General features: G+C 47.3%; 1 long non-coding RNA gene across 4 annotated transcripts; it reads right to left on the bottom strand.

The window, feature by feature from the left end:
• Positions 1 to 3,816: 3,816 nt before the first annotated feature.
• On the bottom strand, positions 3,817 to 18,399 carry LOC123355254. Of its 4 annotated transcripts, XR_006575033.1 has the most exons (5): positions 18,305 to 18,399; positions 16,960 to 17,601; positions 14,914 to 14,991; positions 7,463 to 7,571; positions 3,817 to 4,463 (listed from the first exon to the last, which is right to left on the bottom strand). It is a non-coding gene; the product is annotated as an uncharacterized LOC123355254 (long non-coding RNA). The 4 variants fall into 4 exon arrangements; XR_006575031.1 differs by lacking the exon at positions 18,305 to 18,399 and having other exon boundaries at positions 14,914 to 14,994; positions 16,960 to 17,726; XR_006575030.1 differs by lacking the exon at positions 18,305 to 18,399 and having other exon boundaries at positions 16,960 to 17,726.
• Positions 18,400 to 18,811: the final 412 nt, after the last annotated feature.

The raw sequence follows: 18,811 nt of genomic DNA, 5'->3' as shown, positions 1-18,811 counted from the left end.
CATCCCCTCCTAACGAAATCCACCCCAACAAGCGGAGCTTCCCGCCATCACCCTCCCTGTCCCCTGCGCTCTGTCTGGCTTTAGGCTGTTCACTCTTTGGAGCAGGGTCTGCCACTGGCCTGGGTCTGTTTAGCACCCAGCCCAGCCGGGCTCCAAGGCTGGCTGCTTCCTAGCCACTACAGGAAGAAACACAATCCTTGAGCTAGTTCCCCAGGCCCCCAGAGGCGTCCAGCTTTTGGCCCCTACCCTCTCTAGCATTGGTTCCAGTCAGTCTTGGCTCTTTCCTGGTTTCCACCAGTGGCAAACAGACCAGAGCTTCAAAAAACCAAACCTTTGCAAACAGACCACAACACCCAGTGAAGCCTGGGAGCCGCTGCCACCCAGTGGACAATAGAGACACATTGCCGGGCTGGAAAGCAGAGAACCCACAAGTTGTCCCCCGCAATTAGTGGGTTTCTGAAGCTCTGTGGCACCTCCCCTTAGGCTGGGGGGGGTTCCGTTAGCATGGGGCGGGCTCGCCCGCCCCATTTCCTGGAAACCCAATAGATACAATGAAAAACTAGCCTCATTGTAAATGTTACGTTATTCTGTAAAAAAAAAAAAAAAAAAAAAAAAAAAACAGCTGACGCCCCGTGACAGTTCAGCAAATGCATCGCAGGCCAGTCTTGAATCCTCCAGCGTGCGTGTGTAATATGTTAGCTATTGCGTCCAAGGGCGCAGGGGGACGCCCCCGCCTTGTACACAAGATGGATCTTCAGAGGCCCTGGGGAGCAAAACAAATGAGTGCACAACATCCTCTTTGAGTCAGGTCGGCTTTCGACATCTTTGTCCTCCTGCAGGATTATAGCCATTAAGTAGTTTGCATGGTTCGTTTCAGTGCATGGTAATCTCCTTCAGTCAGCATGGAAACTAGGTGTCAGACAGGCCTCGATGGTTCATAAGATCAGGAGTACCGGGTGCCCTCCTTTCTATCCCTCCCACACGGTAGGATCTATAGTTTTTGTTTTTTTCTCTCCCGTGGTTTCAAACACGTGGATTGAAAGTGTCCACTCTGGGGCTCCGTAGAGTATGTGAACTGAGGCCGGCGGCCTCGGTGCTAGTGACCAGGTGTCCAATCTGGCCACGGTAAAAATCTGGCATTCAAAGATGGTCTGAGTCGATGCCCTATGTGCCCAACTGGGAAATAGCCCTGTTACTGTTCAGATCATGTGTGCGGGCCTCTGTGGGTTTGGCCAGGCAGGAGGGAGTTAAATCAGAGGAGGCTGTAAATGCGGAAACCTGCAGGCCAGGAGCAATGGCGAAGATAAGACAGCCCCCTCCCAAGGCCATCCTGATCAAAGGAGGCCTGAAAAATGGGGCGGGGGGAGTGTGATAGGGAGGGAGGAGAGGGGAGCTAGGAGAAGCTACCAAGGGTGAGTCAGAGAAAAGCTGCCGGTCTGACTGCTACCCAGAGGGTTGTAAACAGGCCAGAGATGGACTCAGCTGGGCTGAGGGGCACTTTGCTCTAATGCATCGTCCCTCTGAGAAACGAACGAACAATGGGCTGTTTTGGAGACGCTGGCTCCGGGTCCCTGCAAATGGGAACTGTCCCAGGCTCTCGAAGGGAAACTCCTAGTGGTGCCCGAATTAGACTGACTCTGTGTCATTAACACAATTGGGAGCCTGAGATCCAGGCTGACAGTGGTTCTACCCAAAGTGCGGGAGGAAACCAGGCCTGTCATGTAAGGGGTGCACTCGGGAGGGACTGAAAGGGGCCCAAGGCACAGTTTGCCCAGTAACTGGGACACTTTATAAATTAAAAAAAAAAACAAAAAGAACTTGAATCCATCATAATTTATACTATTTATGCCCCTTCTTGACAAAGCAGACAGGCTATGGGCGGAAAGAGCCTCTCTCATGCATTGTGGATAGAAAACTTCATTCTTGTGGTGTACTGAAAACTTTAAAAATTGCAAACTGTCACTTCAAAGCCTAAGGGATTTTTTACTCATCCTGCTTACAGGGTAGGGGACTCTGTAGGGAAGCATGTGATCAGAGTCAATTCTTCAGATAGCCAGTTTAGAGTAAAGTGGGATGAATTGTCTCTCTCTATTTGTGGGGAGCAGCCTGTTTTGTCTCTCTCTGATTTGTGTGTTATTGTTCGGAATGCTAAGATATAAAGCAGTGTTACATTGCAATCTTTCAGCAAAAGTATTTTTGTTTTTATTTAACTTCTCTGTACGTATACCATGAACATACCAATTCGGCGCTTTCTCTTTTGTTTTGTTTGCCTGCCTAGCTTCCACATCACTATGGGCCAGAATAAGGGCTTGATGGCACATCTTGCTGCAATGTTGCTGCTGAGGAACTGGTTTTGGCCCCTGAAAAGTTTAATGAAATTAAATAATGAATCCAGTGACAGGATTCACTGAGCAGCTGAACCCTTTAGTTCCCTAGGAGGAAAACACAACCAACAGTCTAATGTGAATAATGCTGCTAGAACCTTTCTGTGTTTCAGAGGCTGATTTCAAATAGCTGAACTCTGGTCCTGCAGGAGGCATCTCGGCTGGAGCTCGAACTCGCAGGGTCCTTTTTGTGTCTTGTCTTGTGACTGCAGTAATTCACAGTTGGATCTTTTGTCCTGAACTGAATGAAGGGGACCTGGGCAGCTGAAAGGACCGGTATCAGCTTGAAATAGTTGATGGGGACAAATTTATAACCCTTTGGGTTTCCGATTGAGCCTCCTTTAAGTAGCATGTATGAAAATATATATCCCCCTGCTGATATTTACAAAGGTCTCTCCAGCAGGGCGAGTGGGTGGTCCCAAGATCAAAGCCATGCTTGGACCCCGGACAGACAGCTCCCCCTTCTCTCAGTTACATCTTTGCTGCTGCTCTTACTGGCAAGCTCCCTCTTGCAAGGCCTGGGGGAAAGCATGCACATGAACTTCCCCCAGCAATGCCTGACAGCCTGAGAGTGGTGTCCTCGTGCTAATCAAGTGCATGAGACAAATCAGCACTCCCATGGGTACCAACAAAGCAATGGAATTGACTGACCACCAGCTGCCGTAAAAGAGAAAGAAATCTCTCTCTTTTCTCTCTGTTTTCAATTGCAGTGATTGTCAGTGTTATTTGTAACCATTTCAGGTACAATTTGTCAGGGGGAAATAAAGGGTTATTTCCCCAAGCATCTCTTTAAAAAAAAATCAGATGACAAAAGCAGATTTCCTTAGTTCTGTTACTAATGAAACCTGAGATTTTTTTAAATCAGAAATTGCTTTGAAGATGTCATTTTATTTTTTACCGTTATTGCTGGCTGCTTACTTCCTGCATTTCACTGAACTTGGACCATAAAAATAGTCTAGCCTTTCAGGCTCTTGCATACTAGGTTAATGCAACAGCATTCAGGCTGCAGATGACATTTAAAAAAAAAATTTGTTTAAGTGGCATTTAACAAAATGAACCCCAGAAACATTTCTATTGATCTCAAACTTTGCAAAATCTCAGCAAGAGAAATTATAAATACCTAGATTTTCACCCTCAATTCACCTCCCAGTGTTTCCTACTGCAGATTTAAATTGATAAAAGTTAAGCACCTTGTGTCACAGAGTGTGGGGGAGACAACGCCCTGCACCCCCGGCTTCCTGCGATTCACTATGACCCTCAGCCAGCCAGTAAAACAGAAGGTTTATTTAGATGCCAGGAACACAGTTCAAAACAGGTACAGACAACAGGACCCATAGAATCATAGAATATCAGGGTTGGAAGGAACCTCAGGAGGTCATCTAGTCTAACCCCCTGCTCAAAGCAGGACCAAACCCAACTAAATCAACCTGAGTCAGGTCCATCTGGGGGGGCTAGGGGAGTCCAGGAGGTCTGTCTGGCCTCCCCTTCATTTTCTCCACCAGCTCCAAACTGCAACTCTCCAGCTCCTCCTCTGCCTTTGTTCCTTTCCCGGGCCAAGAGGTCACCTGAGCTCTTTGTGCTCCAACACCTTCAGTTGGCACCTTTGTAGAGGAGGGGCCCAGGCCATCAGTTGCCAGGAGACAGGGTGTCGGCCATTCTCTGTGCAGACAGTATCACAGGGGCCCTCTTGGGCTCTGCAACAATCACACCCCCTGTTCCCCCCACCTGGATACCTAAGAAATGCATAGGGGAAACTGAGGCACCCACACAGTGTTCAGAGAAAACATTAAGAACATTCCCACTTCGTCACACCTTGATGTTGCCTGACTATATCACACTCTGTTGGCTCATGTGTCTTCTGCTGATGTTAAATGATCTAGTGGAACCCAACAGATGGCTGCTGGGAGTTCGTCAGCTGCCCTTTGTCTTCCAGTTTTGTGCTGGGTAGCACTGGAGCATCAAACAACTTGGAGCTGAGCAGGTGCCACAGCAGACTTCTAACTGACTGCTTGTTAGCTTAGTTCATCTCTTTCTTCAAACGTCCATAATTATACGTTAATAAACGCCTTGTCCCAAGATCTGCAATTAGTATAAATGTGTATAATTTATTAACAGTTTTCATTGTCTCTCTCACACCACAATGAGAGCCAATAACCTCCCTGCCCTGGGGCTGTTCGTTACATGATTTAAACGAAGTGTGAAAATTACTTACACTTGTCCTTCCTTCCTTTTTAAAAAAAAAATGTTAATGGTGTTAAAAAATTCTAGTGTGTCTAGGAGTGTCAGTAATGCCAGTAGGAAGGGTACTAATCGATTACATTTGTAAATAGCTGCTTTAACGCTGAAAGATCCCAAAGCCCTTTGCAAATGTGTAGATTACAAACCATCACCGGGAAAGTGTTTCATCCATTACTGAGATGCGTCCACCTCTGTTGTGGAGCCTCTGGAGTTGTTTTAACAGCACACCACGACACTACGCAAGAATTTGTGACTGGTTCTGCTGAAGCATATGGCGTCAAGATGAAACTGCAGAAGGAATTTTTAGTAGACAGTGGAATTGAGCCGAGGTAAATTCTTCCTGTTCCTGATTGTGCAGCATTACAAAGGTGAGTAGAACAAGCCTAGGTGCTGCATTGATGCTTGTTTTGGGCCAGTGTCATTAAGCAGGCATTTGACTGCAACCAATGGCTAGAAGGGAGACAAATTCACACTAAAAATAAGGGGCAATTTTTTAACAGTGAAGGTGATTGGAACAACTTAGCAAGGGTTGTGGTGCGTTCTCCATCTCTGGAAATGTTTAAATCAAGATGGGATGTTTTTTTCTAGTTCAAACAGGACGTCAGAGAAGGCCTAGGGCTGTGTTACGCAGGAGGTCAGACTAAATGATCGCACTGATGCCTTCTGGCTTTATAATCCCTGAATGACAGATGAAGATTTCATCTGCTTCTCGCCAGAGGAACTGACTAGGAAGGGCTCTTACACTGGGTATCTACCAACAATTCGCAAGCAATCCAAGGTGTATTTCCCAACACAGCTGGAGGCATGTACCAAAAATAGCAGCACATCTTGTGTGTTATTGCTTAATTATTTCAGGGAGGGAATGTATTGTTCTGTTGGGCCCCAGATCATTCTTTCAGCATCCTTTGCACCTCATACAAGAAATATGCCTGTTTTCTTATGTAATCAGCATGATCCCCATCCTGGATCTGTGAGTGAGCACCACAGCTGTGTCGCTAAATAGTTTCTATTGTGCATCAGCACAATAAACACGCATGTGCCATTGCGGTTACTACTCTATGCACCTTAAGGATGTTACGACATTAAAAACTCCTCTGAAAAGTCACCAGACACTTCATGCGGAGATACTGCACCCGAGTTATGAAATTGGGCTCCTTTGAAAATCCCAGCCTATGCCACTAGGCCCTAGAAATCCTTCGGGATCAGATCCTGCACAGACGTAAGCATGCAGTGTTGTATTGGAGTCAATGGGTTTACTCACAGAGCGTGTAGTTAAGCCTGCGTTTAAGTCTTTGTGGGATTGAGGCCTTAGACAGGCAGAAGGTGCTCTGTTCGGTAATAACACAGCTGCCTTAGGTCTGAGGATGGCTATAATGAGTGGTTCTGCTATGCATAATTAGTGGAGTTGGCATAATGGAGGACAAAAATGTACATGCTGCCAGTGCCACATGTGCTCTGTCCATATGCGACAAAGGAGTCCATAGGAGACATCAGGAAAACATTGCTTAGAACCCTGCTTAGAACATTGCTTAGAACCCTGCTTAGAACATTGCTAAGAACCCAGGAAAGGGTTAATCGGCTGCTGGGTGCCCAGCCAGCCCTGCCCCATGACACCTCAAGTTGGTGTCTGGCACCAAGGCCAGAGCTAAAGGAGGACCCAGGATGGCTGGAGAGTAGGATTTGAGCTCGCGGTGGGGTCCGGAAGGCTGGCTAGGGCCAGGAGCCAGGGAAAGCTGCTGCCTGTCAGGGCCTCCCCGAGGGAAGGGAAGAATTTCATGTCCCCTCCTGTGTGACCTGGCCGGAGGGCTAGGTCCCTTCAGCCTGGAAGGTGTTGGAAGCTGAGCAGAGCAAGGGAAGCCCGGGAGGCAAACGGAAGCAGAGCTACAGCTGTCCTGTGCCGCTGTGTGTGGGGGGGTGGCCAGGAGCAGAGCCTGGTAGGGTTTGAAGAATGGCCTAATGGGGTGTGCAAGGGTACTTAGGTGGCTAGTCCCTGACTGTAGGCACCTAAACCCCAGCTTTGGCTCCACTGCGACCCGCAGAACTCCTGCTGAACCCCAGAGGTGCCTAAACTCACTTGGCGCCTGGGTTTTCAGGGTGAAAGTTCCCTGGACGCTTGTGTTTCTGTCCCTGGGCTGCCTCGCTCCAGGCATCCAGCCGCTCGTCTCCTGCCTAAGCCCCACCACACATCACAGAGTGGGGGAAGGCAGGTGTTCGGCTATGGGGGGTCTAACCCGGCAGGTGTGCTCCGAGGCTAGCGGATCGGGTCCCATTCCCCATCCAGAGGAGAAGCCCACCTTAGAACTTAGTGCTCAGAGCTTTCACCTGGGCTGTGGGAGACCAAGGGTCAATTTCCCCCCTCTCTGCTAAAGGGGGGGGAGATGTGAATGGGGACTTCCCCACCTCTCAGAAGGGCGCTCCCAATACAGAGCTATGGGATGTTCAGCTCCTTCCGTCTCTCCTGTTGAAGCTGTTCCACTTTGGATAATGAATGAAGGGTTTGGAGCCGGGGGGGACTGGAGCCAGTATCACCCACCTGGGAGGTGAGGGCTTGAACCACTGGACTACAGAGGTTTTGCTTTAAGACTGGTAAAAATGTTTGCTGTGAACCGAGTCAGGAGGGATCGTCCCTTAAATCAGTGGCTCTCAAACGTAGTTGATCGCCCTCCTCCTCCTTTGTGTCTGTAGTAGATTATGCCCCTCCTCCCGCCACACAAGTACATGTACCGATTTTAAAAAATCAACCTGCAACTCTCCCTAAATATTAACAACAGTGAGGCACTGATTCAAACAGAGCCAATTAAGGATACAATAATGTAAATTTTAAGTGAGATACTTCTTACTGGCATCACGCTGTTGTTACTAGTGTGAGAGGTGCCTCTGCTTTTCGGAGCAGAGCAATTCCATCCTGGTTTGGGTGCTTGAGACAGCTATCCGGAGATCCCCTTCTCCCTGAAGATGAGATCATTTGTTTTTGATGTAAAGAGCAGCATTTCTCAAACTCGGGGTCATGACCCAAAAGGGGATCATAAGCTTATTGTGGGGGGTGGGGGGTTGTGGTTTTGCCACCCTTACTTCTGCGCTGCCTTCAGAGTTGACGGCAGGAGAATAGTGGCTGCTGGCCGGATGCCCAGCTCTGAAGGCAGCGCCGCTGCCAGCAGCAGCACAGAAGTAAGGGTGGCCTGGAATATACAACAGTAGGAATACGGCTGCAAAATTTGCTCTTTATGCCCTGGCCAACCCATGAAAAATGTGTGATTTCTCCATGATTTAAGTAGACCCCTATTCATTGCTGTGGGTAATATGTGAGCAATGAGGGTTTTTTTCCCCTAAAGTTTTTCACGCTCCCCTCATCCAGAATATGTTCTGTGCCCCCCAGTTTGAGAACATCTGTCCTAAGTATCAACAAGGTATTCCAAACTAAAAAGGCCATTGTGGGACTTCACAATACAAAGAGTTTGTTAATTGTTCCTTCAAACCCATGAAAAAACTACATGCGAAAGGGCTCCTCCTGTCAACCTGAATTCTGGAAGAAGGAAATAAAACTAGCTGACAAGAACATTTTTCATCTCTTTTTTGCTGTTTGAACTCCCACACGGCTGAAGTTACAAAACAGAAGCAGAAACCCCCAGGATCAACCGGGGTCAGTCCGCACTGCTGACGGATTGCTACAACTCTGTCACCTTTTGGAACCATAGACTGCAACTCATCTAGGTATATGTGTTTGCCTGCTTTAACCTGGAAATAACTTCCTCATTTCTTTTTCCTTGTTAATGAATCCTTAACTAGTTTATTGTAGGATTGGCTACAAGTGTTGTCTTTGGTGTGAGATCTGAGGTACCAATTGACTTGGGGTAAGTCTCTTGGGACTGGGAGAAACCTGATTTTTTTGTGATCATTGATGTATAACCACCAATGATCACTACATGCAGCTTGCCTGGGTGGCTAGATAGACCGGAGTGCCCCCAGGGGACTGTCCGTGACTCCATGGTTAGACTGTTATATTGCTTCAGGCGTTCACATTGGTTACTGGGCTGGTGAAATCTAATTATAGACCCTGCATCCAGGTTGGGGTGTCTGCCCTGTTTTTTGACAGTCCGCCTGAGGTTGGCACTCACGGTTGTGAACCACTCCAGACAGTGTGAGATCAGCATCTCCTAATTAGTTAGTCTCGGTGACTCCATGTTGGCTTTTGTCTCTCGCATTCTCTCCCCATTCATCGTATAGGGAGCCTAACCCAGCTTTGTGGACGTCAGTGCTGTTTCTGTGACTCTTTCTAGGCATCTAAAAATTAGACATTGTGCTGCGCCTATGTCCTCTTGGGGATCCTGCCCTCAAGAAACCAGGGAGCATCAGGCCCATGATGAGATGACCGTAATTTATCATGTATTGCATGTGACTATTCCTTCAGTGTCATTTCCACTGCCTAGCATTCAGATGGCTACGTGATGTTGATGTGTGTCTCTTTCCACCTACTCAGCAATTTTAGTGCAGTCACTGCAAGAAAATCGAAAATAATAGAGTTGAGGGACTCAGCTGCAAACTCTTCTTGCTAAATCTCATATGGTTTTGCTAAGGAAACTCAGGATCGGGTGGGTCCTGCAAATAAAACTACCGTCCCAGTAAGAAACTGGCATAGTGGTGTGAAACTAATACCGTTAGCACTTAGTGCTTGTAAAACTTCAAAGTGTGGAGCTCTTTTTTCTCAGCGAGCCTTCTTTTTTCTCACTACCATGTCCTTTAATCCAAAATACAATCAGAACGTAGTGGAAAACAGACCTAAGTGTTTGTGTGCTACTCCATATCACAAATGAATCCTGTGCTTAGGTAGCTGTGGGACTCATGAAAGAAACCAGACACACAGAATGAATATCAGACCCAAACAGGGGACTGAGTGGAGGGCTCTGATCCTGGAGCTGATGATGGGCTGAAGTCTAGACTTATAAGTGGGATTTTTCAGAAGTGCCTAACTCCCACTGATTTCAATGGGATTTAGGCACCTAATCAGTTTAGGCACTTTGAAAATCCCACTATTAGGGCTTGATTCAATTCCCACTGAAGCCACTGGGGAACTTTCCATTCACTTTAAGGGGAGTTTGACTGGACCCCATCCCCAGGTGGTTAGCTGGGGTTAAAAATCATTACCAGCTGGCTGCCTTTCTTCCATTTAGCTTCTGTCAACTCAAGCCAGCAAGGTTTCTGGTTTCCTGATTCGGCATAGCCACCTGCTGGATGCTGGTGGTATCTCACCTCTTCTGCTCATCACCCAGGTTAATCACTTTTGCTTATCAACTGCTACTGCTACATTTGCACAGATGAGGAGGGAAAGGGTCTGCCTTCCTGAGGGTGACCAGATGTTCCAATTTTATAGGGACGGTCCCGATTTTTGGGTCTTTTTCTTATATAGGCTCCTATTACCCCCACCTTGTATCCTGATGTTTCACATTTGCTGTCTGGTCACTCTAGCCTTCCTCTGTGTTTGGTTTTAACCCTCTTGGTGTCATTGATGTCACTGACAGCTCAATGCGGTTCCTTGAACTGCTACATGTTTGGAAATTCTCTGTGTTGCATCCTAGTGATTATGATTTGAGAAGCTAAAACGGTGGCACTTCCTCTGCGGCTGCGGTACAGATAGTGTCAATGCAGCTGTTCTTGCATTTCTTAAACTGGGGAGGGGCAGACCTACCATAAATCTGTGTGTGTGTGTGTGTGTGTGTGTACACGCTACTTGGTATTCAGGAGCTGTCATAGGTTTTTAATGCCATGTTCCCCTAACCTTGTTATGTTGTAATGTTCGGCTGTTTAAGCACCCACTGGGAGCACAGAGCCCTGCACAACATTAAACTATGGGTGTTATTGATCCGTTCAAGTCTAATTAGTCCTTAGTGCTACCGAAGAATGCATCCGAGATTTAGCTGACTCAGTGGTTCTCAGACTTTTATGCCCCACTTTTCAAGGCAGACCCATCCTTTATCTCCGAGTCCTGCTGCCAGACCATCCCTGCAGCAACTTGGTTACACAAAGAAGTCATCTGAGGACAGCGCCAGGGAAACAAGCACTTGCTTGAATGTGACAGGCTCAGCTGTCAGGCTACATTGCTCTCCTCCCCTCCTTCCACTTTGTAGCAGTGTTGTTTATTTCCATTTTTTTAGGACTGTATCTCCTTTGTTGTCTGCTCTAATCTCTCCATCCTGCCCCTTCACTGTTTGTTCCTGGCACCCCGTGTGTTTGTTCCCCCTTTAGTTTTAGTGGCATCCATAAATTTGATCATTCGTGGTTGAATCTGAACCAAGGAAGCAACCAGTAAAGACCGGCTAATATTAAGCATCTGTGCAGGGAGCACAGAGGGGCTCCATGTTTACTTTAGTTGGCCTCAAAACTAAATCCCTCTTCAGAGAGTCTTAGGGTTTGTCTCCACAGGAATTTGACCAGAATAGCTCTTGTGAAATACACTGTTGTGCAATAGTGATTGTGGAATCTCTCTCCAGGCGGACCCACCATTCCCGAATAAAAATTACTTGATTCCAGAATAATGGGTGCAGTTTAATAGCGTGTGCCCAGGGGGAGCTATTCTGGAACAGCGACTGTGGAATGGTGTCTTCTGCGCTCGCTATTCTGATCAATTTCTCTGTGTATTTAGATTGTGGTGGTGTTCTCAGGAAACATCACTGACTTCACCAGAGTGATGCAGGCAGCTCTGCAGACCCCTTGACAGAGGTCCCCTTTGAGTTCTAGCTCAGCTTTCCTGACGCGCCTCCACATCCATGGCCTTAGGGATACTGAATGATACTCAGCTGTTGTGTGAGCAGGTGTAATTTTAGGGACGTCAAAGGATTTGAGCCAATTTACATCTGGACTGAATTTGTCCCCTTAGGGCTATAAAATGGAAACGAAGAAAGAAAGAATTGTATTTAGCCACGAGACGTCTGTTATCTGAGTGCCCACAGATAGGAATGGATTTAAAGAATTATTATTCTATTTTATAGATGCGGAAACTGAGGCACAGAGGCGATGAAGTCGTTTACACTAGGTCACCTGGTAACTGCCTAGCTAGTGTTCTGACTGTGCTGGTGTCCTTTAGTACCATCCACACTAGGATAATTATCAGGGACAATGGAAAACTGGAGGGAATTTGGCAAAAGTTTCTCCTCCCAAAATCTGGTTAATTTAATTAGATTGTAAGATCTTTGGAGAAGAGACTTTCATACCGTGTGTGTGCAGCACCTAGCGCAACGAGATCCTAATTGGGGCTTCTATGTGCTACCATCACACAAGGAATTAATAAGCATATCTTTGTGGGGTATTTGCCATTGTCCTCATCCCTTCAGATTTAGATGGCTATTATTATCCATATATGTATTGATACGACCCCCACTGCTAGACTAGCTGCGTGCCTTCAAGGAGGAGTCAGCGACCAATATTTTAGATGATCACAATGAATTACCTTTGCTGTCCTAAATGATTCACAAACTCCTGCACAGTCTAACACTTGGTGCCTGAGAACACTAAATAAACACAACTAATAAAAAAAAGTTACAGCAGGGGTGGCCAGCCTGAGCCTGAGAAGGAGTCAGACTTTACCAATGTACATTGGCAAAGAGCCACAGTAATACATCAGCAGCCCTCCATCAGCTCCCCCTCCCAGCGCCTCCCACCCACCGGCAGCCCTCCCTCCCCACACCTCCCAATCAGCTGTTTCGTGGCGTGCAGGAGGCTCTGGGGGGAGGGGGGGAGCGAGGGCACGGCAGGCTCAGGGGAGGGGGGTGGAAGGGGTGGAGTGGGGGCAGGGCCTGTGGCAGAGCCAGGGGTTGAGCAGTGAGCATCCCGCGGCACATTGGAAAGTTGGCGCCTGTAGCTCCAACCCCGGAGTCGGTGCCTGTACAAGGAGCCGCTTATTAACCTCTGAAGAGCCGCATGTGGCTCCAGAGCCACAGGCTGCCCCGCGCTCCGAGTTACTTGAAATAAACGTAGCCTATTATCTGCAATACCTAACATCCCCCAGAGTATGTATTGCATTGACCCATGGGATGTACCGACTGCTTAGCTATGCGGATTTTCCCCAAACCTCTATGACTTGACATCCCCGCAAAGTAATCCCTGGGCATCTAACTCCCAATGGGCCTTACGACTTCACCTCCTTCCTTACCGTTGGTGTTAGGGAGCTGGTTTTGTAATCATGTTCCCATGCTGGCCCAAGTATCACCAGAAACCTTCTGTGACTTATAGATAATAAAGTTACTAGAAAAGGGGCTTTGAAATATCCCTTCGAATGCTGAATGCCTCTATCCAGCTAATTGGTATTCTGGTCAAAAGAACATGGGTCACTCTAAAAGGACATCCTCTATTATGCTGCATTCAAAGGTCCATTGTAGCTCTAAAAATATTCTCTAAAACATGAGAGGAAACAAAAGAGACTGAAAGGCACTTAATATACAGAAGAAGCTTCGTTAGATGAAAAGGAAGTCAGCTGCTAGCTTAGTTCAGTGTTCTCTCCTGCTTCTCGCTGGACATTTTTCCCCAGAAGGTTGGATAGCTGGGACACTAGCCTGGCTCTCAAGAAACCCAGGTTCAATTCCCTGCTCTGCCACAGACTCTCTGTATTACCTTGGGCAAGTCACACAGCCTCCCTGTGCCTCAGTTTCCCCATCTGTAAATGGGGATGATAGCGCTGCCCTGCCTCCTGGGAGTGTGTGTGGGTTAATGCATTAATTCATGTGTGGTGTGCAATACTCTGGTAATGGGGGGTCATCTAAGTACTTAAAACAGAGCAGGCCTAGCATCCCTCAATATGTGGATTTTCCCATTTATGGTGACTCGCAGGCTAGATGGCGTGGAAATATGGGTTGCACATTTGACTTTTCCTTTGGGACTCTGGGAAAGTCACTTAATCTCACTGGGTAGAATCCTGGCTCCGCTGAAGTCAATGGGAGTTCTGGCATTGACTTCAATTAAGCCAGGATTTCACTCATTTTCCCCATGTCATTAAGCACCTTGAGAGCCTCTGATAGAAGATGTTGCCTGGCTGCATAGCGTTTATTATTGCTTTCCTTGTCATTTCAGCAAATGCCTTTTCATTAGGTGCAAGGACTCTCCTTTTGGCTGGAGCTGTGGGACCTACATCAGGAACATTTCTAACCTGGCCACGGCGGAACATCATCTCATTGGCTTTCCTGGCTTCGGTTAAGAGCCTGTCCTCATCCCACAAAGCAGGTATTCCACAGATGATGGACTGAGCTGCTCAGGGTTGAGTTGGTTGGTTGTTTCTTTCTCCTGGGATGAATGTGGAAAGGCCCCCACCCAATATAGCTGACCCCAAGTGTTAAAAAATCATCAGGTCGTGAAGCATCATGAGCGTGGCTTTAAAAATCATGAGATTTTTAAAGTAACATTGGGAGAGAGGCTCTTTATTTGCCTTAGGCCTGGTCTACACTGGGGGGGGGGGGGGTTGAACTAAGGTACGCAACTTCAGCTATGCGAATAGCGTAGCTGAAGTCGAACTACCTTAGTTCGAGTTACTTACCCGTCCTCATGGCACGGGATCGACGTCCGCGGCTCCCCCGTCGACTCCGCCACCGCCGTTCACGGTGGTGGAGTTCCGGAGTCGACGGGAGCGCGTTCGGAGTTCGATATATCGCGTCTAGATGAGACGCGATATATCGAACTCCGAGAATTCGATTGCTACCCGCCGATCCGGCGGGTAGTGAAGACGTACCCTTAGTGTTTCTGAACCTTTAGGGTCCACTTGAGTCATGTTTTCAAGCTTTTCTCTGCAACCTTGAGGGATGGAATCTTACACTTTTTTTTTTTAATTAAAGCTGAATCTCATGACTCTGGGTGCTGGAGCTTTAGAAAAAAGAACAAGCAGCACAAGAGTTGCAATAAAATCACAAGAGTTGGTAACACCATTTACCACATAGACTGACCCATAGTTAAGATGCAAGATCTCCAGTGCTCAGGCTTTTAGAAATCCTGCAAAGGGATCTCCCTCAGAGCCACAGTGGAGGCCTTGTAGCCAAAGTATGGATGCAACTTGCACTAGATTCCAGGCAAAACATTTCTTTCACAAAGCTTGTGCAATAGCGAATGACGTGCTCTCTATTTTCACGACTGCATTCTATCACCTGCTTCCCATTTTTCCTGCCCAGAGGCACCTACTTCAGCTTCCAGCTTGTTCACTCTTCCTGCAAGCTAATGTCCTTGGAGTCCACAGCGCTCACTCTGGCATGAACAAGGTCAAATTGTTTGCCCAGCTCCTCTAATTCTGCTAACAGCAGCAAGTTACTCATTGACTTACCCTGGAGAGAAAGCTGTCCTGAATCCTCAGGCAAGATGGTTACTGCCCCACAGGTCACCTTTGTCTGCATTCCTGCAGCTGCTAGGCATACAGATAAGGCTTGAGAGGGGGAATAAGCTACAGCACCACGTTGATGATGAATGACTTTCCTATTCAAGAGATAACCCTACAGCTCCCCCCAACCCCCCCACTACTGTGAAGCTCCCAGAGAGATTTCCAGTGGCATGAAGCAGGGGTCTCCAGGATTTTAAGTGCTACATAGTTCTTGGTGGGCGTGGGGCCCAGTAAACCAGGAGGTTGCGAATTGGGGGAGGAAGGGCAATGGAGTCTCTATCTGGAGCAGATGCACTGTGGAAAACCAGTGCATTTATTAATGTAGCAGGAACCGGCGGTAAATAACACAGAGTAAAGCATGTACATCTAGAAGCAATGCACACACCCATTTTACACTAATAATTTGTTTATGCATCAGCAAGGAACACCATTTCTGACTTGCAAAAATGTATCTCTGACAGAATCCCATCAGTGCAGAGGACTTCCAGCGTCAAACCATTTGCATCCATAAAGCAGGTAGAACAAGGAAGAGCAGGTCTTCATAAGGCCTTGTCTACTCTGGCAGCGGGGAGTAGCGTAGGTAGCTACATGCTGCAGTGAAAAGCATGCTGCACCCACGCTGCGGTGTGTAGCTACATGGGGCAGGGAAAGGCTCTGGCAGGGGGGAGGCAGCAAACAAAGGCTCCAGCAGAGGGAAACTGCCAGAGCCTTTCCCTGCTGCTGGAGACTTTCACTGTTGTGGGGAAAGGTTCCAGCAGCTCCCTGTAGTGGAATCAAGCCTTTTCCCATTGCCTCCCTGACAGAGCCTTGCATTGTCCCAGCGGCAGGCTAAACTTAGCAGTGCAGCCAGGGTAGGCACTGTTTGGGCATGTAGAGAGCCACCCTAGGTTCAGGCATGTCTTTGTTCACCTACGCTGCGCCTCATCATCTACTCTGCTATTTATACCTGTGCTGGCAAGGGGGCTGGGGTGGGGCCTGCAGCGTAGGTAAACACAGCCTAAAAGTCTTAGGTCATTTACTGCATAGGACAGGGAACATCCACAGAGCACAGGCTTGACTGAAATATTGGTACATGCACAGCCTTCGTTCCCACATGAAATGAAAATCTGCAGAGCAATCAATCGTGTGAAAATACCCTCTGTGGTTTCAAAGGCACCCTTTGTACCTAAGTCTCATAAAGAAGGCAAGATGGTCTTGTGTTCAAGGCACTGAAGCCCTAGGTTAAATTCTTGGCTCTTCCTGGGTGACCTGGGGAAAATAATGTAACTTTTCTGTGCCTCAGTTCCCCATTTGGATAATAGCTCTGCCTTGCCGCGCAGGGGCCCTGTGAGGGTAAATTCCCTAACGTTTATGAGTCTGAAATACTACAGTGCTGAGGCCATACAAGAACTCTGATAGATTTTATAAACTATTTTTTTTAAATATTTTGTATTACAGGAACCCAGGGAGCTCCCAGTGATGATCAGGGCCCATTGTACACACACACTGTAAGAGTCCCTGCCCCAAAGAGCCTGCAGTTCAAATACTGTACATGTGTAGAGGTAGGAAAAGAAAGAAGGGACGTAGTATTTTCCCCATTTTAGAGAGGCACAGAGAAATGAAGTGACACCGAAAGTCTATAGCAGAACTGGCTGCAGGGTTTATATCCATTATACTAGTTTATCCTATTGAACTTAGCCCTGGATGTTCTCATTAATATATATCCATAGCTCTTGTCTGGCTCCCATCACCATAGTATCTGAAGACTTCACCATCTTGAATGTATTTATCCTCAGGAGACTCCTGTAAGATAGGCAAGTTTTACACATGGGGAACTGAGGCACACAGGCCAGATCCTCAAAGGTATTTAGCTGCAGCATTGAGGCTACGCCCCTGTAGTGTAGACACTTAATACAGCACTGGAAAGGGGTTTCCCTATCACTGTAGATGGCTCAAAAGCTTGTCTCTCTCACCAATAGAAGTTGGCCCAATAAAAGATATTACCTCACCCACCTTGTCTCTCTGAGCATTGGCATGATGACAGAGTTTATCTGGAGGCTGCCCTCAGGTGAAGACATGCTCCAGTTTACAGTAGAGGTGGTGGAAGGATTTTGTGTGGGAAGGACTTGGAAGGGCTGGCAGTCCTCTAGGAAAGGAGTGGAGTTGCGTAGCTCCTCTTGCGATACAACCAGAAGGAAATTTATTACCAAGGTACAAGTCAAGCAAATAAACTTGCCTTAAGGGAAATTGGTTCATCTGTGTTTAGCCACACCAGAGGACTTCTATATGGACTGAGGGTCTCCATTTACGCTATTGTGTGTAGTTTGTTTTTAGACAAGTAAATGGTTCGTTAGGAGTTACTTTTCATGATTGTTCCTGCATATAACAAGTATTTCCTACTGTAATCAATCTGGTTGAAAATTTTCACCGAAAAAAATTCCTCTGATCAAAAAAAATGTGATTTTTGTCAGAATTTTTTATGTTCCCCCCCACCCCCATTGGGAGAACTGCAAGGAAGAATGTCATTTTGAAATGTTGAATCATTTTGTTTCAATAAAAAGTGTTGAACTTTTCCATTTAAGTGCTTCAGATGTGAAACTTTTCAGGATTTTTCATTTCATGAACAGTTTTGATATTTTGCCATTTTGTTCATAGCTGGAATGGAACGTAATGTTGGAATGTCAAAATTTCCTACGAAAGAAAAATGCCATGTTTTGAACAATAAATATTCCACCTCCTAGTCTATATACATGTTTGTACAGCCCCTAGCACAGCGTGGTCCTGATCCATGACTAGAGCTCCCAGGTGCTATGATAATACAAATAATAAGTAAGAATAACAATTGTGTTTAGTTAGGTTTATAGCTACTCAAAATGAGAGCTATCTCCTATTCCCTTGCTCCTTGTGTCTGATTATATTATATAGGAGAATATAATATATTAGGAGGTATGGCCTAAAAGTGATTCAGCCTCTGTCAAAACCTACTCTCATAAAACTAATCCAGAAGGGTAAGGAAGACAATTCTTTGTCCTGAGTAATTATACAGACTAATTTAGAGGGTTGGTGGCAGTATACATGATTTTAAATGCCCCGCTAGAGAAATTCTCAAAACCTTCTTATGGTCAATGAGCAGTTTCAGTTAAAAGGAGCCAGACGTGACACAGCCCCTGCACGCAGCATGCATGAGATACCCACGTTTCCCCTTATGTTACCTCTCATGCAACTTCCTCAGCCACCCATTCCATGTACTAATCCTCATCTTTTCCTGCGCACCTCTCCCCCCGTCCCTGGACTCCCTAAATTATTCCCCTGCACATCGCCCCCAAATTAGTCCATGCAGATAATCTCCCCAAGTTACCTTCAACTCCCTCCAAGTGGCCTCCACAAACTCACCCCTCATACTACCTCTAACCTCCCCAAATTACGCACCCACCATTCATAAAGTATCCCAACCTCACTACCGCCAAGTACGCTTATTAGTCTCCAAATTCCTCCAGCACCCAGCCTTCCAAACTACCCCAACTCCAACCCCAAACCGCCCCACCCTCCGCTCCCCAACCCTGACCGCTCCCCAAACCGCCCCACCCTCCGCTCCACAACCCCCCTGCTCCCCAAACCGCCCCAGCCACCCCCACCACTCCCCAACCCCCAAACCACCCCAGCCACCCCCACCACTCCCCAACCCCCAAACCACCCCAGCCACCGCCCCAACCCCCCTGCTCCGCAAACCACCCCATCCACCACCCCAACCCCCACCCTCCGCTCCCCAACCCCTAAACCACCCCAGCCACCGCCCCAACCCCCCACCCTCCGCTCCCCAACCCCCAAACCACCCCAGCCACCGCCCCAACCCCCCTGCTCCCCC

Source organism: Mauremys mutica, chromosome 23 (genome assembly GCF_020497125.1).
Source record: "Mauremys mutica isolate MM-2020 ecotype Southern chromosome 23, ASM2049712v1, whole genome shotgun sequence".
In the NCBI taxonomy this organism is placed as follows: Eukaryota; Metazoa; Chordata; order Testudines; family Geoemydidae; genus Mauremys; species Mauremys mutica.
Note: the sequence above shows the minus strand (reverse complement) of the source record. Positions and strands in the feature narration are given on the sequence as shown.